This window comes from Electrophorus electricus, chromosome 18 (assembly GCF_041902795.1).
Source record: "Electrophorus electricus isolate QZ-2024a chromosome 18, ASM4190279v1, whole genome shotgun sequence".
Classification (NCBI taxonomy): Eukaryota; Metazoa; Chordata; class Actinopteri; order Gymnotiformes; family Gymnotidae; genus Electrophorus; species Electrophorus electricus.
This window is the reverse complement of record NC_137514.1, coordinates 14,117,710-14,137,656: the sequence shown is the minus strand read 5'-3', so window position 1 is coordinate 14,137,656 and position 19,947 is coordinate 14,117,710. Positions and strand designations below refer to the sequence as shown.

The window sequence follows — 19,947 nt, the reverse complement described above, 5'->3', positions numbered from 1 at the left end:
AGCAAGCAAGTGATGCCATTAAATAGTAGTAATAGCAGTCAAGTTGTAGAGTAAATAACAAACCATAATGACATTCAATTAATTATAACATGTATGTACATATATAGCTCATGGATGCAGTGTCCACTTTGCTGATAATCAGCATTTTCCATTCTATACACAAATCAAGCACACCATCAACCAGAATAGCAGGCCACTGCCAATACATACTCAGTTTCATTTTTTTAAAAATGATTAATGAATTTTTCCAAACTGTTAATCATTTACAAAATTGAATATTAAAATATTCAGATGTGGATAACAATTTGAAATTCAGGGTTTAATTACTGATGAATATGAATACTAGCCCACTTCTCTTTGGATCATTTGGATATGAGAATTTAACCAGAGTGAGAATTAATTCCATATACATTTATTGTGTGAACTATACACAATAATGACATCAAAGAATTGGAATGTAATATTTGCATTTCATTAACATGTCTAACATTGACTTTCAGAAATGAAGCAAGCATTGATGTATTTGTGAACTTTGCTTACAAGTGAATGATAACGTTGACAGTTATGACAGACAAAATCTCTGTGAGGAAAAATAATAAAAGCCTATTTACGCATGGGGGCTTTGATGTACAGTTTTTAACAGGAAATTATAAATCATTAGCTTGTAGGAAAAATTTTCAAATGTTGCTGCAGTCCTTTAACACCATACAGAGGATGTCACAGCTCCATTCACGGTACTTTACACCTAGTTTCAGTTGCATCCACTAAACTGAAGAATGCTAGTTTGCTAAGTGCTCTTGATACACTTGAATATCAAACTGTATAAAACTTCTGCTTCATCCAATGGTCAGAGCTAGAAAATGACACCCCAGTTACATGCTCATCCTTTTATCTGTGAATGAATGAATGAATGAAGTTGCAATTATATAGCACCTTTCTCAGAACCCAGTGCAAATTTACAATCAATACAAAGCTTTTACATCCATTCAAAACACACACACACACACATCTAGAGAGGACAAACACCAACACACACTGCACTGCACACATGCCCTCCTTGTCCAGCCCCAAATGTCAATAACGGTAGCATTTTCCAGATGTTTAGAAGTTATCAGTTAACAGACAGAAGTCCATTTCTCTACAGAGGAGATCTTTATGTTGCTACAATGTTCCACTATGGAAAAAATTATATTTTTTATTACTAATATAGGATAACTAAGCTCAGTGACACATTGAAAATGTACATGCTTGAGCTGTACATTTTAAGTGAACACATGAAGCAAACACCTGAAATAATTTCCATGGTACGATCAAGCTGTTTTGAGTAGCACTGGTAAATGTTCCAAACACATTTCCACACAAATGCGGCTCAGCATGGACCCCTTACAGCCCTCCTCAGCTGAGGTTTTCTCAGCGCAAAGGTGCAGAACCATTCAGATGGGGTGGTGTAATGATGTAGGGATTCACTGATTGGTTCTACTCAAATGGAGGTAAGCCTCTTGCTGCCTTCCCTCTCATCACCAGCATGCAGCATTTAAATATGTCCTGCACTGTTTCGCACACTAAAAACAGTCTAAACAACTGCAGTCTATCCACCTCCTCAGACACATGCAGTGTAGGTAATCGTTTAGTGTCATATTTATTAGAAAACGTCACCGCTGCATATACTTCCTGGTCCTAATTTCTAGCACAAAATGTAGGGAAAAAGAATGGCATAAAATTTCCTGACATGGCCATGACATGTAACCCACTGAGCCTACAGTTACATAAGGATATAGTGTATACTACATTTATGGCATTTAGCAGACGCTCTTATCCAGAGCGACTTACCAAAGTGTTTTGTCATTTACTCATAGAATATATCCAAGTACAGTAGGTTAGAATTAAACTTACCAATGAACTAGAATACAGGAATTAATGCTGATACCTAGAACTACAAAATACAAGGTCTATCTTAAACAATGATAAGTGCTATAAGCAATAAGTGCTAGAGTTTGTTAAACAACATAAACAGTACCTTACAATAAGTACTAAATTAGTCAGTCAATATGGGAGTAGTGTCAGTTATCCTTTAAATATTCTGCAAATAGATGGGTCTTCAGTCTGCGTTTGAAGACTGCAAGGGACTCTGCTGTCTGGACAGCAAGTGGGAGCTCATTCCACCATCTTGGAGCCAGGACAGAAAACAGTCTTGATGCTTGTCGTCCATGAGACCTGAAGCAAAGTATTTCAAGCCGAGCCGTACTTGAGGTTCGAAGTACTCGAGGTACAGATCGGGCTTTGACCATTGACCTCATGTATGAAGGGGCTGGTCCATTTTTGTATTTGTAGGCAAGCATCAAGGTTTTAAATCTGATGCGTGCCGCTACAGGGAGCCAATGAAGGGAGCGCAGCAGTGGAGTAACGTGTGAACTTTGGAAGATTGAAGACCAGTCATGCTGCTGCATTCTGGAGAAGCTGTAGAGATTTGATGGCTCTTAGAGGAAGACCAGCAAGTAGTGAGTTGCAGTAGTCTAGCTTTGAGATCACAAGAGACTGCACAAGCACCTGGGTAGCTTCCTGCGAAAGAAAGGGTCGAATCCTTTAAATGTTACAAAGGAGGAATCTGCAAGACCAAGTTAGATTAGAAACATGAGTTGAGAACAACAACTGGTTGTCCATAGTTACGCCCAGGCTACGGGCAGCTTCAGATGGTGATACCAGGGAGTTCTCAAAGGAAACAGTGAGGTCATGGTAAGGGTTGGGAGTAGCTGGGATAACCAGAAGCTTTTACTGGGGTTGAGCTTCAAGTGGTGGGCTGTCATCCAGGATGCAATGTCAGTCAAGCATGCCGAGATATGTCTGGAGACCTGCGTGTCAGAGGGTGGAAAGGAAATAAATAATTGAGTGTCATCGACATAGCAGTGGTAGGAGAAACCATGAGAAGATATTACATCACCAAGAGAATGAGTATACAAAGAGAAGAGAAGGGGGCCCAATACTGAGCCTTGTGGAACACCAGTGGAGAGTCTACACGGTTTGGATGTGGATCCTCTCCATGTCACCTGATAGGACCGTCCATCCAGATAGGACTGAAACCATCTCCAAGCGGAGCCAGTCACACCAAGCCTGAAAGAACAGTGAGAAGAATGTTGTGGTTCACTGTGTCAAAGGCTGCTGAAAAGTCTAGAAGAATCAAAACAGATGACTGTTTGGCAGCTTTAGCGGCATGAAGTTTCTCAGTCACCGCTATGAGGGCCGTTTCTGTGGAATGTGCCAGTTTGTAGCCAGACTGATTGGGATCATGCAGCTGGTTCTGGGTGAGAAAAAGAGACAATTGATTATAAACTGCTCGTTCAAGGGCTTTTGAGAGGAAAGAGAGAAGTGATACCGGTCTGTAGTTGGTAATGCTGGAGCTGTCAAGTGTGGCCTTCTTGAGGATTGGTACCACCTTGGCGGTTTTGAATGCAGTAGGCACATATACAGAAGATAAGGAGTTGTTGATGATGACAGAGATGAAAGGAAGCAGATCTCTTGCGATTGTCTGGAACAGAGGAGAAGGAATCAGATCCAGTGGACATGTAGTCTGATTGCTGGAAGTCAGGAGTTGAAGAATTTCATCTGTGGAGAGAGGAGAAAAAGAAGTCAGAGTTGGATGTTGGGGAATGCACATTAGTTGGAGGAGTGGGAACAGAGGAAAAGGACTGGCAGATTACTGCAACCTTCTCCTCAAAGAAGGTCATAAAATCTTCCGAAGTAAGAGATGAGGAAGGGGGGGGGGATTAAGGAGAGAAGAAAAGTAGTGAAGAGCTTGCGTGGATGAGATGATCATTCGAATTTCTCTCAGTAGTAGGATGACTTTGCAGATGTTACTTCCAATGAGAACTTGGAAAGGAGAATGAGCTAAGGTCTGAATCTACACAAGATTTCCTTTACCACCTCTCTGCAGTCCTTAGTTCTCTCCTGTGGCAGCGAAGTGTTTCTGTTAGCCAGGGGGCAGGTGGGGAGGACTTAGGGGATCTAGAGGAGAGAAGGCACAGAAGATTCATTGATGAGGAGAGTGTAGAATTGAAAGTATTTGTAACTGTATCCAAAGAGAGAGAGGATAGAAAGTCAGGATGAGGAAGGTGGACAAAATAGTAGAAGTAAGGGAAGAGGGAGTTATGGAGTGCAGGTTGTGGAGGAAGGAGGAACATGTTGGAGAGGACTGGGTGGAAAGAGAAGGAAGGGAGAGAGAGAAAGATAGAAAGTGATGGTTCGAGAGGTGGAGGGGGGTGACTGCGATGTCCGATGTTGTGGTGGTACGGGCGAAGATCAGGTCCAAAACATTGCTCGCTTTGTGAGTCAGAGGAGAGTGGTTGAGGGTGAGGTCAAATGCTGTCAACAGCAGAAGGATGCAGGAGGAATGCAGCTTGTCTGATGTAAGGTTGAAGTCACCAAGGAGAATGAGTGGATTTCCTTCAATGGGGAAATGACTCAGAAGGATGTCGAGCTCATCAATGAAGTGATCTACGGAACCTGGAGGGCAGTAGATGACAATGATAATACGTTTGGTGGGGAAAGACACTGTAATGGCATGAAATTCAAAAGAGGAGATGGAAAGTGTAGAGAAAGAAAGTGGAGTGAAACACCACTCTTGAGACATTAGTAAACCTGTGCCAGCACCCCTGCCAAGACGCCTCAGAGAATGCGTAAATGAAAAGGCAGAGGACAGGGCAGCCAGAGTCGCCGAGTTCTCAGGGGAGATCCATGTTTCTGTCAGAGCCAGGAAGTGGAGGAAGTGGAGGGATGCTAATGCTGAGATGAAGTCAGCCTTCTGGACAGCAGATTGGCAGTTCCAGAGCCCTCCAGCCACCACGATATGTGATGGTATGAAGCGTTGTGGGTCAGTGAGGTTGCTGAGATTGCGACATCTATGATTGTGTCAAGGAGATCTATGGGATATGTGGACAGGAATTGCGAAGCACATTTCAGATGCTTGATTTGTGGATGTATGAGATAAAGGATTGCGATAATATGAGAAGATACTTAGCTGAGTTTGTGAAGTCCTGTAGGTGAGATGTAGATGAACTGATTGAGAACACCACCAAACCTCCTCCAGATGTTGATTAGGAGTCATCCTAATTTAACTCAGTTCAATAAGTGCTGAGCCCACCCATCAATTCACACCTGAGGTCAACTACACCTGTAAGTGAGTAATTACCGCTACCAAGCAACTAACAACTAGGTTTAGACAACAATTTCACAGAATCTAAGACAAAAGTAAGTGAACTCAGAGCCTACCTTAACCAACCAGATGATAATCCAACGAGACAAACCAAAGCACACATACTAAGCTACACACTCGAGCTAGATATGTACAAATGCACAAAAGACATCATATATACAATCACTGCACACTTTATTAGATACACCTTAGAGAATTTTGTGGGAGCTCAGTAATTAAGGTAGTTGACTTGTAATCAGAAGGTTGCCAGTTCAAGCCCCACCACTGCCATGTGCCCACTGTTGGGTGCCTGAATAAGGCCCTTAACCCTAATTGCTCAAGTTGTGTTCAGCCAGAATTGTAAGTAAATTGTAAGTCCTTGAGCCCTCTCTGTTCATAGGTATTATTCAGCGGTTAAGGTATTTGACCAGTAATCTGAGAGTTGCCTGTTCAAGTCCCACCACTGAGTTTACACTGTTGGGTTCTTGAGCAAGGCCCTTAACCCTCAAGTGGTAATTGTCTGTGTTTTTGGATAAAAGTGTCAGCTAAATGCTGTAAACGTAAGGACCTATAGGTTCACTTTACAGGTATACCATTACAGCTTGTAGCACATCTGATGTCCCTTTCCAGTCTCGCAACAGTGAGTTTCAGACCACAGGACTGCTACTAAACAGATATTATTTGGATATCAGATTATTTACAAAACATCAATGACACGGATAGTGCAGTTGGAGTGGGAGAGGTATGAATAGTAGTGTTGGAGTTTTCACACATCTTTGTTAATTCTGATTTGAGAATGGATGGCCATCAATAAATATCTAACCCGGAGTGGTCCTGTTTTCAGATGCCAATCACTGATATGGCTAACACAATTATTTTTTTGTTGTTGTTACATAAACACAGATTGTGCTTTAGGCCTAGTCCACCCTAAGACAGATAAATTAGAAAACACAGCTTTTGTGTTTAGGCTACTAGCGTTTTCAGTCTTTCAGAATTGTCAATAAGTTCCTCATCCACAATAAAACACAAAAACGATGAAAAAGGTGAATGGTGAGCAGGCACGAGTGTTTGACCTATGGTTCTTGTCATTTCCACCACAGGCTTTTGTTTACCTACTGTAGTCATGTGGAATGTAGCTGCCAGTACAAAGAGAAAATGATGAGAAATAAACAGATGGCTTCTTTGTCTGGACAGATAACAAAGTCAAGCAACTAAAACTTGAAATTAAAACACCTACTGCAGTAAACAGCATTACAACAGGTTTTGCCTTTTTGGAACTGCGGAGGTCACATGACAAACTTTGTCATGTTTTCTAAAAGCTACGTTTTCCGTTGTCCATATTATAACACCAAAGCGTTGAGTTTTCATTGTTGGAAAACACCATTTTAGTGTGCATGAAAGGGCAAAACATGAAAACAGATGCATTTTTCACTTTACACATGTTAGTATGGACTAGGCCATAGTATACCTGTACATCCAAATGTACATCCATAAACATATGGTGTACCTACAAGGTGTTTCTAATGTGGTGTTCTATGAATGTATATACTGGCAAACATAACACAGAGGCTTCAAAATGACAGCTTTGTTTGTTAGGAGGATGAGCCTTTTTTAAACCATGAATCATTCTTGTTTAGTTGTTTTTCTCATGCCTAGCCTATGGCAGGAATGTCTCATAATTGCATATATGTTGAAGATAATTAGCAAGATCACATACAGAAGGAACAGTATAACAGCAAAGTGGAATATATACCATGGCATTTTGTAAGATTCTGTTCGTTGATGAACTGAACCACCATGTATGATAGTGTGCTCAAAACAGAAACCCACATTGATTAGTAGTTTCACTGGAACATCTTTGTGAAGACTGGAGAGTCTTTACATGAAGGCTTATAAAGAACTTCTTTCAAAGCTAGGAATGAGTTTTTATCAAAGGTCGCAAAATCAACTGTCTTAGCTACTCCATTCTCCCCCATTTTTGCAAGAATATCAGGTTGGTCCCAGATGATCCTGAGAACAAGGATGAAGTTACTCAATGGGAACACTGTGATAGATAGCTTCTTGAACCCCATTGGTTCCACTATGCGCCACAAAGGCCATGGTCTTGGGGTGGCCAAGGAGATCATTATGTGGTATCCATTCCATCATTAAGTTATTATTGCCCAATGTAGATGGTCTTTCTCAATTGTACCTTCAAAAAACATTCTGTGGAAGATCTGCAAAAGCCTCTGCTATTGCACTGGATACACCCTGTGAAAGATGTCCAATCAAGATGTCCAAAGACATGATAATGGGACCATGTTCACCAGAACTCTGAATAGCAACAATATAAACAATAAAGAGCAAAATAAGTAGTGAGACAAAATAATAATAATAATAATAATAATAATAATAATAATAAAAATAAAGAAATAAGCAATGTTTATTCCAGTTTTTTAGAAGTCCTACTCTAGGTTTGACGGTATACGTGTGTCCAAAACCCATATTGTAAAACAACATTTCAAGGGCGATGGAGAAATAGTTGACTGGGGTGGAGGGGTGGTGAGCTACAGCAGGGGGCATCAGGGGGTGATGGGAGGAGCCATACCAGCTGAGAATCATTAACAACATAACATCAGGTGTACATGTACCTCAGCAGAAACAGAGAATAGATTATTAGACATGTCCAAGTACCAAGGTGTGTAAATTAGAGAACTATAACGTGCAAAGAGGCACTTCAGCAGATATAGCTATGGCAGCACAGCTAAAAGCATAGAGCTAGAAGGAAACACAGGCATGATGGCTCCCTAGAACATCAGCACTCTACCACTCTCAGTTAACAAAGTGGAGTGACCAAAAAGAGGTGAAGTGATAGAATATTAACATCCCAGTTTACCATAGCTCTCAATGCCCATGGATCCCCCAGATCCACACCTTTAGCTAATATTGGAAGTATTTAATAAAATGCCTAGCTATACAGATAGGCACATTTTGATATAAGCAGACATGGTGGGTAATAATGTGCTAGGAGTTTACTAAGGTACTGGGGGGTAAGTAACGTCTTATGGTAGTCCTCAAGAGCTACTAAAAGAGGTTTAGAAGGCATGCACTGGAAGTCACCAATATAAACAACATTTGACATAGTACATTGTGGAAACCCGAGGGGTAGATTCAGGTAATGACCTATAAAGGTGCCACTAACTGAAACAGTGTCAGTGTCAAGTCATATTTAGTATCTTTGATGGACTGCATTAGTTTGTCTTCCATCAAGACCCTTATTATTTGTCTTTCCTTCTCAGTAATTTCTCCTGTTTTGCGCCACACCTTCATCTCGTTTCACGCGAGCCCAGATGAACCCTCCCTCAGGATTTCCAAGAGCCTGTTCATAAATTTCTTAATAAATTCCTGATCAAAGCTGCCAAGGCTTTGTATAGTAACGGATGTTTAAAGCAGGGAAGCTTCTGTACCAGCTATCTAGGGTCTGCATGACTGTGACATTGTGACCTTTGTCATGAAGTGCCTCAATCAAGATTTTCATGTTGACCCAGTGGCTGCCATCTACTGGGTAGACGAGAATGTTCCCTCCATCGACAGAGGCTACCAGCAGGGCAGCCAAAACCATGACTCAAGCGTGTATGTTCTGTCCAATCACTGTAAAACCTTTAATGAAGAGGAAGATAGTAAGAAATCCACTGAGAAAGCAAAATCCATTTGAGTGTAGTCTGTATTATTTCAATAAAAACTACAACAGGATGAGGTTAAATGTTGAAGACTCTAAATTCTTTTAAGAAAATAGATGACTATCAGAAAACAATACCTGTCTTATTTTTACATTTTAAAGATGTAGTTTATACATTATATATTCATGTAGAAAATTAAAATACAATAGGAAAACATTACAAATATGAAGGATGAAGTTACTCAGAAATAACCAACAATTACATGTTCTATTTAATTTTAAAATATTAATTTAAAATTATTTATAGACAAAACAGCATTTAATATAATTTCTATTTTAAAATAACATAGTATTTGTAGCATTTGATGCTATCATTTCTCAACATATAGTGCAAAAGGATCAACCACATGTTTGTGGAGAATAAAGATTTTTTATTGATATATGGCTAATCCAAAAACAAAAAGTCAGATAACAGGTCAATATCAAAACCAAGACAGAAGAAGGGTAAAAAACCAGAAGGAATCAATGCCAGAAAAAGAAATCATTCAGGCAAACAGGTGAAATCCTAAAAATCCTAAAAAAAAAAAAGTCAAGTAATATAAAACCCATTAGCCAGTAAACTAAAAATATAAATGAATGAAAAGTAAAGTTCTTGCAGTGTGTAAAATTATGACTAGAATGCCACCAAAGTGCATGTCATAAATGTAGTCCCTTAAGAAAGTCTTGTCTCTGGGTTAACTGACTTTCTGTGTGTACTTGAGAGTATTTGAGTGAAAGTTCATTCAGCAGTAGGAGAAAGAGCAAGTAGCCCTTGCGTTCTGAACTCCTGTTAATGATTTCCCATTCATTACCACTGATTACTACTGCAATAGGTCAGAATCATTGTGCTCAAACTTTGGGATGTTGGCAAAAAAAGGAAATATGAATTGCACAAAAATAAAAATTAAAATCATTACAAGATCCAAAGTATTTAAAAAAGAAAAAGTGTTCCACACCTGTAATGGGGCAGGGTTGAACCACAATAATCCAAGCACATCTTGTATCCGGCTAAATCTTAGGCTGCAAAAGGCAGAAGTGTCTCCCTCTAATCTCTCTCATCCACCATGTAAAAAGTATGTCCCTCAAGATTAAACCAAAAACACTTATGCAAGAAAGGTTACAGTAAAGGCTAATTGTGATAAAATGATTACAGAATTATGAAATCAAAGAGGACTGTACAACTACTATATTAGTACCATGATGAAATTGAACTAATTTACAGTTTATTATTTAAATCTGAATAATTACAGTGACTCACAATGCATTACTATCTTATTGCCTTACTAAACATTTATCAAAACTGACTCTGGTATGCTGCAAACCCACCGGGATCCACACAGGGATCCGTGAGTCTTTTTATCCTCCACCTGTATTTACCAGGACCATACAATATTCGTCTTTTCAATACATGAATGGGACATTATTGGTCTGTGTAACTCATCAAAGTGTTATCGACAACACTTGCGCTGATCTGTGTATTGTACTCGGTAGTCTACCCAGCTGAGCTTTTAATGTAGAAATACAGAAGAGATTCCCCCATCATCATGAAAATATTTTTCTTTTTAGATTACTATATGTGAACATTATGACCTGTTCTATGTTTTATTATTTTTACTGGTAATATTTACGAGTAACTTTGATTACAAGCATGTTCATATAACATATAACTGAAATGTGTAAAATCTCCACCTAAGTCTCCTATTTAACCTGCTTTCTTAAGAAAGAATGAATATCCATGTCATCTATCTTTTGGGTTTGTGCTTAATGAGAGAGCACCAGGTCTGGCAGATGCTATAAATAGTGTAACTTTTAAAGTATCAGTATTGATAAAGCCCACAGTTTTAATAAATCTGAGAAGGAAAACAATAACTCATGCCTGGCCACCCCAAATTATAACGTTATGTGATCACAATAATATGACATTCAGAAAAACACAATATTCAAACGTAATTCATTAATGACATTTAGCTGACACTTTTATCTAAAGTGACTTACAATTATGATTGAGTACAACTTGAGCAATTGAGGATTAAGGGCCTTGCTCAGGGGCCCAACAGTGGCAAGCTGGTAGTGGTGGGGCTTGAACCAGCAACCTTCTACAAGGCACAAGTCAAGTACCTTAAGCCCTGAGCTACCTCTAATTCACATACCTAAAGCTGACTTTCAGTAATTAAGCCAGCGTTAATATTACTTTTTTTAACCTTAGCTTATGATAAAGTGATACGCATCATAAAAATTGATTATACATTGGTATTGAAACTGATCTTAACTTATTAGACATTTTCAGTAATCAGGATAAGCAGTCAAAAACGTGCTAAAATATATCTGATTAACAGTTATCATTTTGTGAGGGTTTCCAATTTCCAATAAAGTTCTCTAGAATAAGAATAGACAAAATCTATGTGAGGAAAGGTAACAAAAGCCTGTTTGCACAATGGGCTTTGATGTGCAGTGCTGAACTGGACCTGACAAGCTAGTAGATTCTAGTTAGTTCTAGTTCAAGTTAGTAGATTTTTTTTTCAAACGCTAGTGTAGTCTTTTGAAACTGCACAGAGGATATCTCAGCTCCATTCACAGCACATTACACCCAGTTTCAGCTGCATCCACTAAACAGATGAATGCTAGTTTGCTCTTGTTGCATTGAATTTTAATCTGTATAAAACTTCTGCTTTATCTAGTGATCACAGCTGGAAAATGTCACACTGTGTTACATGTCCTTTCTTATGTTAAGAGAAAGCACACACACCAACACACTACAGTGCACAATGCCCTCTTTGCTCAACACCAAATTTCACCATGAGTAAACGTGATATTTTCAAGATGTTTACCAATTATCAATTAACAGGAAGAAGTGCATTGTTGTACAGAGGAGTGCTTCATGGTGCTAAAATATTATGGATTCACTAAGGAAAAATTATGCATACTGTAAATAATTTGACAATTAACTACAATGATATATTGAACAGTACAATCTTGAACCATACATTTTAACTGAACACATTGAGAAACACCTGAAACAATATGTTACTGTCATGGTAAACCACAACCAGGTCACAACTGTCAAACTTCAAACTAAGAAAAACAAAGAGCATCAATCATTTGTCACAAATATTATACACCCTTATTCCTAGACCTGAGCTAAATGCTCAAGTTATATATGTAAATATAACCCAATATTTGTAAATCCTAAACATGATTGCAAATGCACAAAATACATCAATTATACAATCACTGACCACTTTATTAGATACACCTTATAGGACATATAGGTTCACTTTACAGGTATACCATTACAGCCTGTAGCACACATAATGTCCCATTCCAGCCTTCCACTCCCCCAGCAGCAGCCAGTTTCAGACCACAGGGCCACTGCTGAACGGATACTGCTGAACAGGTGGCAGAATATTTACAATACAGCACTGCCACTGACATGGTAGTGGAGTTGGAGTGGGAGAGGTATGCATAGTAGTGTTGCTGGAGTTTTCACACATCGTTGTTACTGCTGAGTCGAGAGTGGACAGCCAGCCATAAATATCCAACCAGGAGTGGTTGTTTTCAGAAGCCTAATATAGCTAACAGCTTTTTTGCATGCCCACAGATTGTGCTACAGTCTCTAACTATACACACATAACCATAAGCTGTACCTAAAAGGTGTTTCTGATGTAGTTTCCAATGAATGTATAACTCGCAAGTGGAACACAGAGGCTTTAAAATGACTGGTTTGTTTATTAGAAAGACCAGCCATTTTTTAAACAATAAATCATTCCTGTTTGGTTGTTTTTTTCATGCATAACCTATGGTAGACATATATCATAATTGCATATAGGGTGAAGATAATTAGAGAGATCACAAAGAGTAAGAACAGCATGACATCAACAGAGTGGTAGATATAAGATGGCATTTTGTAAGATTCTGTTCGTAGATGAGCTGCACCACCATGTCTGATGGCGTGCTCAATCCAGAAAACTGCATTGTCTAATGGCTTCACCGGTGTGTCTTTGTGGAGTTTGGAGAGTCGTTGCATATTTTCCCGGTATGAGGGCTCATAAAGAACTTCTTTTATGGCTAGAAGGAATGAGTCTTTATCTAAGGTTGCAAAATCAATAGTCTTAGCTACTCCCTTTACCCTCATTTTTGTAAGATTGTCAGGTTGGTCCCAGATGAGCCCAAGACCAATGATGGGAACACCATGATAGATAGCTTCTTGAATCCCATTGGTTCCACCATGTGCCACAAAAGCCCTTGTTTTAGGGTGGCCAAGTAGATCATTCTGTGGTATCCAGTCCATCATTAAAGTATTATTCCCCAATGTAGATGGTCTTTCTCCTTTGTACCTCCAAATAACTTTGTGTGGAAGCTCTGCAAAGGCCTCTGCTATTGCACTGGTTACGTCTTGTGGAAGATGTCCAATCAAGGTGCCCAAAGACATGACAATGACACCATGCTCACCAGAACTATGCACAAAGTCTTCAAGATCTTTTGGAAGAGGTTTAGAAGGCTTGCACTGGAAGCCACCAATATAGACTATATTTGGCATAGTAGGTCGTGGAAACTCAAAGATGAAATCAACCCTGAAGAGCCACAAATCTGCTCCTTGGACTATTTCAAAGTAGTTTACTCCTGGACCAAACATTTCATGACTCAGTGCATTATAACTTGGGGTTAGAAAATACTTAACCTGTAATTCAATAACAAAGTACATGACTACATTAAATGTTCTCTCAAAAAAACTCATGCGGTCTGATAAACCCAACATTGGCAAAGGGACATAAGAAAGTGGTGTCGGAGCTATTGCAATATGGCCCTCACCAACTATGGTCCACCGAACATTAAAGACGAGGGGTAGTTTCAGGTAATGACCTATAAACGTTCCAGTAACTGAAACAGGGTCAGTAAGAATCAAGTCATATTTGGTGTCTTTGATAGACTGCAGTAGCGATTTGTCTTCCATCAAGACCCTTAGTATTTGTCTTTCCTTCTCAATCATTTCTCCTGTTTTGGCCAACACCTCTAACTCCAGTTTTATGCGAGCCCAGATGGAGCCCTCCCTCAGGATTTCCAAGAGCCTGTTCACAAATGTCTTAATAAATTCCTGATCAAAACTCCCAGGGCTTTGTATAGTAATGCACGTGTAAAGTGGGGAAGTTTCTTCAATGTACCAGCTATCTAGGGTCCGCATGACTGTGACATTGTGGCCTTTGGTGTGAAGTGCCTCAATCAAGATTTTCATGTTGACCCAGTGGCTGCCATCTACTGGGTAGACGAGAATGTTCCCTCCATCGACAGAGGCTACCAGCAGGGCAGCCAAGAAGATGACACAAGTGTGTATGTTCTGTCCAATCATTGTAAAGCCTTTAATGAAGAGGAAGATAGTAAGAAATCCACTGAGAAATCAAAATCCATTTCATTTGGGTCTGGTCTGAATTATTTTAATAAAAGCTACAACAGTATGTGGTTAAATGCTAAATATTCTAGATTTTTAAAGAAATAATATGACTATCAGAAAACAATTGGGGGTAAGGAATTTTTAAAAATGTATTTTATACATTATATATTCATTTTGAATATTACAATACAATCGGAAAACATTACAGTATCAAAGATGAGACTACTCAGAAACCATTAATTAAATCTTCCATTTAACTGTCAGATATTCAGAGAAATGTTTTTTAATGTAAAAGTATTTATACATAAAACTGCATTTAATTTATTTTATATTATAATAAGAGATACAACTACAACTGAGATGAACAAAATGTTGAGGAAAATTAATCTTGCTAGTGATTGTAAATGATAATTTACTTTCCCATCAGAAGCTTTTAAACCTAGTCCTAAAAAATAACTAAAAATAAATAGTAAATCATTCTCCCAAAATGTAATATTCATCACAATTTAATTATATGAAAACTCAGCTTTGAAGTGGGCAAAGTCAGTAATTTTCTGTCATCAAGTCATTTTCTCTCAATGCATTTGCCAGAAAAAACCAAAAAAAACCCAAGTACTTATAATGTGTAAAGTCATTACCAGAATGCTGACTTAGTGCATGCCGTAAATGCGATCCCCTAAGAAAGTCTTGTCGCTGGTTTAACTGACTGCCTGTGCCAACTTCTCTGTGTACTTGAAGGTATCCGAGTGAAAGTTCATTCAGCAATATAAGAAAGCAAAGTACTTGCATCCTGAACTTCTGTTAATGATTTACCATTCATTAACATTGCAATAGATCAATACAATTGTCCTCAAACTGGACTGCTGGCAAAAAAGGAAACAGTAACTGCAAATAGCAGCACATAGGCTGCAATGGAAACTGTTCTGAAATTTATGTAGTCTGATAATAAGTGATGAAAACAATACTCAGAATACATAGCTTTGGGGATCTTTACTCCAAGACTGTGCAGCTATGCAGTGGTGGCCTGTGGTGCTGGTTTGTACCGATGCCTTCTGACATGCATGAGCATGTCCCATAAAGGGAGCGTGGCATTCTTAAAGAACAAACTGCAGTACAATTGTTTGCTTTTTTTTGTAATAATCATAAAGTATTTTCTGGATATAACCGCAAAAACTTTACAATGGTTTCATTTGGTTATTTCTGTTTCTGTGATCTTCCAGATGTGCAATTTCTCACTTGATTACATTTATATAGATTTTACAAACTTTTAGACATTCTTTCAGTCATCGCACTACATTGTACCATACATGGCACCCTACATTTTTCATTCTACATACATTGCACCTTTCCTAACCTAAATAACCTAAATGTAAGAGAACAGGTTAATGTTCTTGGGCATTAAATAATTTTTTTAAAAACAAAGCCTCTGTCATGCCTTCCACACAGACACAGCCTCCCACGGACTACATTACCCACAGGCCTCCTCTTTGTTACCTCTGCCTGTGTTGTGACTACGTCTTTGGATATTCCCTTTCAACATTAAACTACTTCTGTTGTCCTGCGATCGACTCCGTCTTTGTTCACTGAACCCTGACAGCCCCAATAGACAATATTCAACAGTGGACCCTTAGTGTGTTCCATTGTCTTATACATTTTAGGGTTTTTCTATTGCTCTAATATAACTAACTGAGACAACTCAACATTAGATAACTGCAGATGGTTTCTGATTAGTTTTTTTGTTTGTTTGTTTTTTGTCTTGACTTGTTTTTTGACTTTAAAGAAGGCTTGGTTTAGTTACGCATCACAAAGGTCATGATGACACGTATGGTAATAATGCTCTCACTTAATAGCAATATCATATGTACACCACCAAACTTCACAGTGTGTACATTCATTTTTGGTATCTCTATGCTCTCTTTTCACTTTTTTGCTAAAGGTATTTTGGTGTTAGGTACTGGGTGTCATCTTACATGTCCGCACAATATGTCTGAAATACCAAACTTGTAAATAAAAGGGGGAAACAATTAAAAATTACAAACCACTTCAAATCAATGTTCCTCTGACATTTTAGCAAACTCCAGGTACTGATACACGTGGGTTTATGAGAGTATATATTTTCTCCTCACTTCCAAATAGCTAGCCTGACCTCACCCATGTAGATGAGTGATAGTGATATTGAACACAGGTCAGGATGCCTCCTCTCCTCTGGCACAGTGATATGAATGAAGAACTGAAGCTAATGATCTGCTTCACATGTGTAGATTACATGTCATTCTGATGTTTGGCCCAACCACAACTAAAGCGTTTGGTTGTCTGTATGTCCCATATGTTGAGCAGCAACCACATAATTTGCTTTTCAGGAGAGTAGGCATTTACACGCAAGTAGATATGATTATGAACTAACTAACTAACAATGGTGAAGTACCGAAGGCTTATTAACGTTATATCAGTCTCATTCTTACATTAGTTCTTATTTTGTGCAGTAAACGAATAAAACTGAATACAACAACAAAGACAATAACTGAGATCAGAGGGACGAACAATTGCACAAGCCAGAAATCGGTTTAGCTAGGGCGCTAGCTAAGACTAGCATTTTCCAAGAAGATATCGGAGCTAGCGGTGAACGTCACTGCCGGAGGGTTATCTAAAAGAGGAGGAGATTCCTATTCCTATATCGACTAACCAGGGGAGTGAATATGAATAGGATTATCCCTAGGAAATGCACCTCGCTACAGACACACCGAGATAGCATATGAATGGACCGAATGTAGCTCTTACGTCAGTTTCCAGGGACAATCGTCAATTTGGCCGGTCCTTCCGCGCAAATGGGATCGCTGAAGGTGAGGTGTGGTCGTGGTAGGCTGGAAATACACCCGGTTCTGTGCGCTGCCAACGACCCCTTACCAAAGATTGTTCCAAATCGGCGAGCCTGAACTTCACCGAGAGTGTAGAACTGAGATGGACGGTTCCTTTACTTCTCTGGTGTCAATGCGAGAGCGTTTCCTAGACGTAGTTTGTACAAATCTAAGGTTGACTAAGTATCACTAATTAATGTTGACCAAACAGGATTAATTACCAGCGATGCAAAACAAGAATTCGACTATCTTGACGGAATAGTGGAAAACAAATTAAATGGTTTAAGACACACACTAGATATAAGATGAACATGAAATAAAGACAGTATTCTAAGTACTTGAATGTACTGTGTCTAAGTACTTGAACCTCTAGAGGTTCAAGTACTAGAGGTTCTAGCTACTTTTCTGGATCTACCCAAAACTCCTTGTTCTTCTCCTTATTCTTCACCGTGCTCTACTGCTCAACCAACCGTTGATGTTTATATCCCTTATTCGGGGAGGGGGGTAGATCGTTCTCAGGTTCGCTCATGCATATTCATGCCCCTTTGTCTCGTCTCCGGCTTTGGCGGTTAAAAGAAAAAGAACGAAAACAAAAGCATGATTACTACACATGTATGTTACTGTATTAGTATTAATAATGCAAATAATCTTCCACTATCTCGAGATGAGGAGGTAGTCGCTAAGTAATGCATGTTTAAATGTTATTATGCAAACACCAGAAAAATCTGTATAAGGTATAATGGTTTCATGAAATAACCAGACATAAGAAAAGTTAACAAATAAAGAGAGCGGATTTCATAACAGTTCAGTGATGACAGCTTAGTTAGACTTCACCCCAAATTGAGCGTGTTGAGCCTGTTATGTATATAGCAATGCATTGTTGGCCATACATGGTTAACAAGTCCAGATGGGAAGTCTGTTGTAGTCACTGAAGGCGCTGTGGATCCATTGTCCGCACAATCCGTCTGAAATACCAAACTTGTAAATAAAAGGGGGAAAAACAATTAAAAATTACATTCTTTACATGATCAGGGTTTTGTTGTGATGCTCACGAGAAGTCCTTTCACAAGGAAAACATCAAATTGCAGTATTCTTTTATAAGTATACTTATAAAAGAATAAGAATACTTTTGTTATCTATGTATTCCAGGTTGTGAAATCATCTCTCGATTCCATATGAGCCTCTCAGAGGGTATGTGATGAGCTGTTCCAGGGCTGAGGATCCGGTCGCTCCACAGGGCAATATATATATCTTGGAGAACTAACTACAGATCTTCTGTGGATGTAGGTTTCCTCAAATCCTTTTGTTTCTTCATGTAATCCCAGACAGATGATGTTGACATCAGGGCTCTGTGGGGGCCATACCATCACTTCAAGTACTTCTTGTTATTCTTTATGCTGAAGATAGTTCTTAGTGACATTGGCTGTATATTTGGGGTCATTGTCCTGCTGCAGAATGAATTTGGGGCCAATGATATGCCTCCCTGATGGTATTGCATGATGGATAAGTATCTGCCTGCATTTCTCAGCATTGAGGAAACAATTAATCCAAATCTCCAACTCCATTTGCAGAAATGCAGCCCCAAATGCAGCCCCAAACTTGCAAGGAACCTCCACCATGCTTCCACTGTTGCCTGCAGACACTCATTATTGTACCGCTCTCCAGCCCTTCGGCGAACAAACTGCCTTCTGCTACAGCCAAATATTTCAAATTTTCACTCATCAGTCCAGAGCACCTGCTGCCATTTTTCTGCACCCCAGAGCCTATGTTTTCGTGCATAGTTGAGTCTCTTGGCTTTGTTTCCATGTCGGAGGTATGGGTTTTTGGCTGCAACTCTTCCATAAAGACCACTCCTGGCCAGACTTCTCCAGACAGTAGATGGGTGTACCTGGGTCCCACTGGTTTCTGCCAGTTCTGAGCTGATGGCACTGCTGGACATCTTCCAATTTTGAAGGGAAATAAGCTTGATGTGTTTTTCATCTGCTGCATTAAGTTTCCTTGGCTGACCACTGTGTCTACCATCCTCAACGTTGCCCGTTTCTTTGTGCTTCTTCAAAAGAGCTTGAACAGCACATCTTGAAACCCCAATCTACTTTGAAATCTTTGTCTGGGAGAGCCCTTGCTGATGCAGTATAACTACCTTGTGTCTTGTTGCTGTGCTTAGTCTTGACATGGTGACCTGTGACATGAAACTGTCTTCCACAACCTCACCGTGGTAGCATAGTTTGGCTGTTCCTCACCCAGTTTTAAGCCTCCTACACAGCTCTTTATGTTTCAGTTAATCACTGTGTTTCAACCTACATATGAAATTGATGATCATTAGCACCTGTTTGGTATACTTGGTTGATCATACACCTGACTATAATCCTACAAAATCCCTGACTTTTGCAAGTGTACCTATCAGAATTTATGATGGTTTGAAGGCAAAGGGTAGTAACACCAAATATTGATTTGATATAGATTTTTTTTTTGTTCGCTCACTTTGCATTTTGTAAATTGATAAAAATAAACAAGTTTTTTTGTTTGTACACCTGCCTAAAACTTTTGCACAGTACTATATATATATATATATATATATATATATATATATATATATATATATATATATGTGTGTGTGTGTGTGTGTGTGTGTGTGTGTGTGTGTGTGTGCATATATATATACACATATATGTATATCTATGAGAGATAGATATACATGTAATCCTCAATAATATGCATACAACACACAATCTTACTATACCCTTCATTAGGAAAATAATGTACACCTTGTTGTACACCTAACCATTCATGATGTAATTATCCAGTTGGCCAATGATGTGGCAGC

At 39.0% G+C, this 19,947-nt stretch overlaps 1 protein-coding gene and 2 pseudogenes across 2 annotated transcripts in view; 1 reads left to right on the top strand and 2 right to left on the bottom strand.

Moving 5' to 3' along the window:
* Positions 1–19,947, top strand: part of elfn1b (extracellular leucine-rich repeat and fibronectin type III domain containing 1b) — a 79,791-nt gene that overhangs the window by 25,023 nt on the left and 34,821 nt on the right. The gene's annotated exons all lie outside the window — the stretch shown is intronic.
* Positions 6,809–8,786, bottom strand: LOC113574927 (UDP-glucuronosyltransferase 2A2-like; annotated as a pseudogene).
* On the bottom strand, positions 9,156–15,014 carry LOC113574946 (UDP-glucuronosyltransferase 2C1 pseudogene; annotated as a pseudogene). The gene is made up of 2 exons (XR_014118308.1): positions 14,907–15,014; positions 9,156–14,234 (listed from the first exon to the last, which is right to left on the bottom strand). The product of XR_014118308.1 is annotated as a UDP-glucuronosyltransferase 2C1 pseudogene (transcript).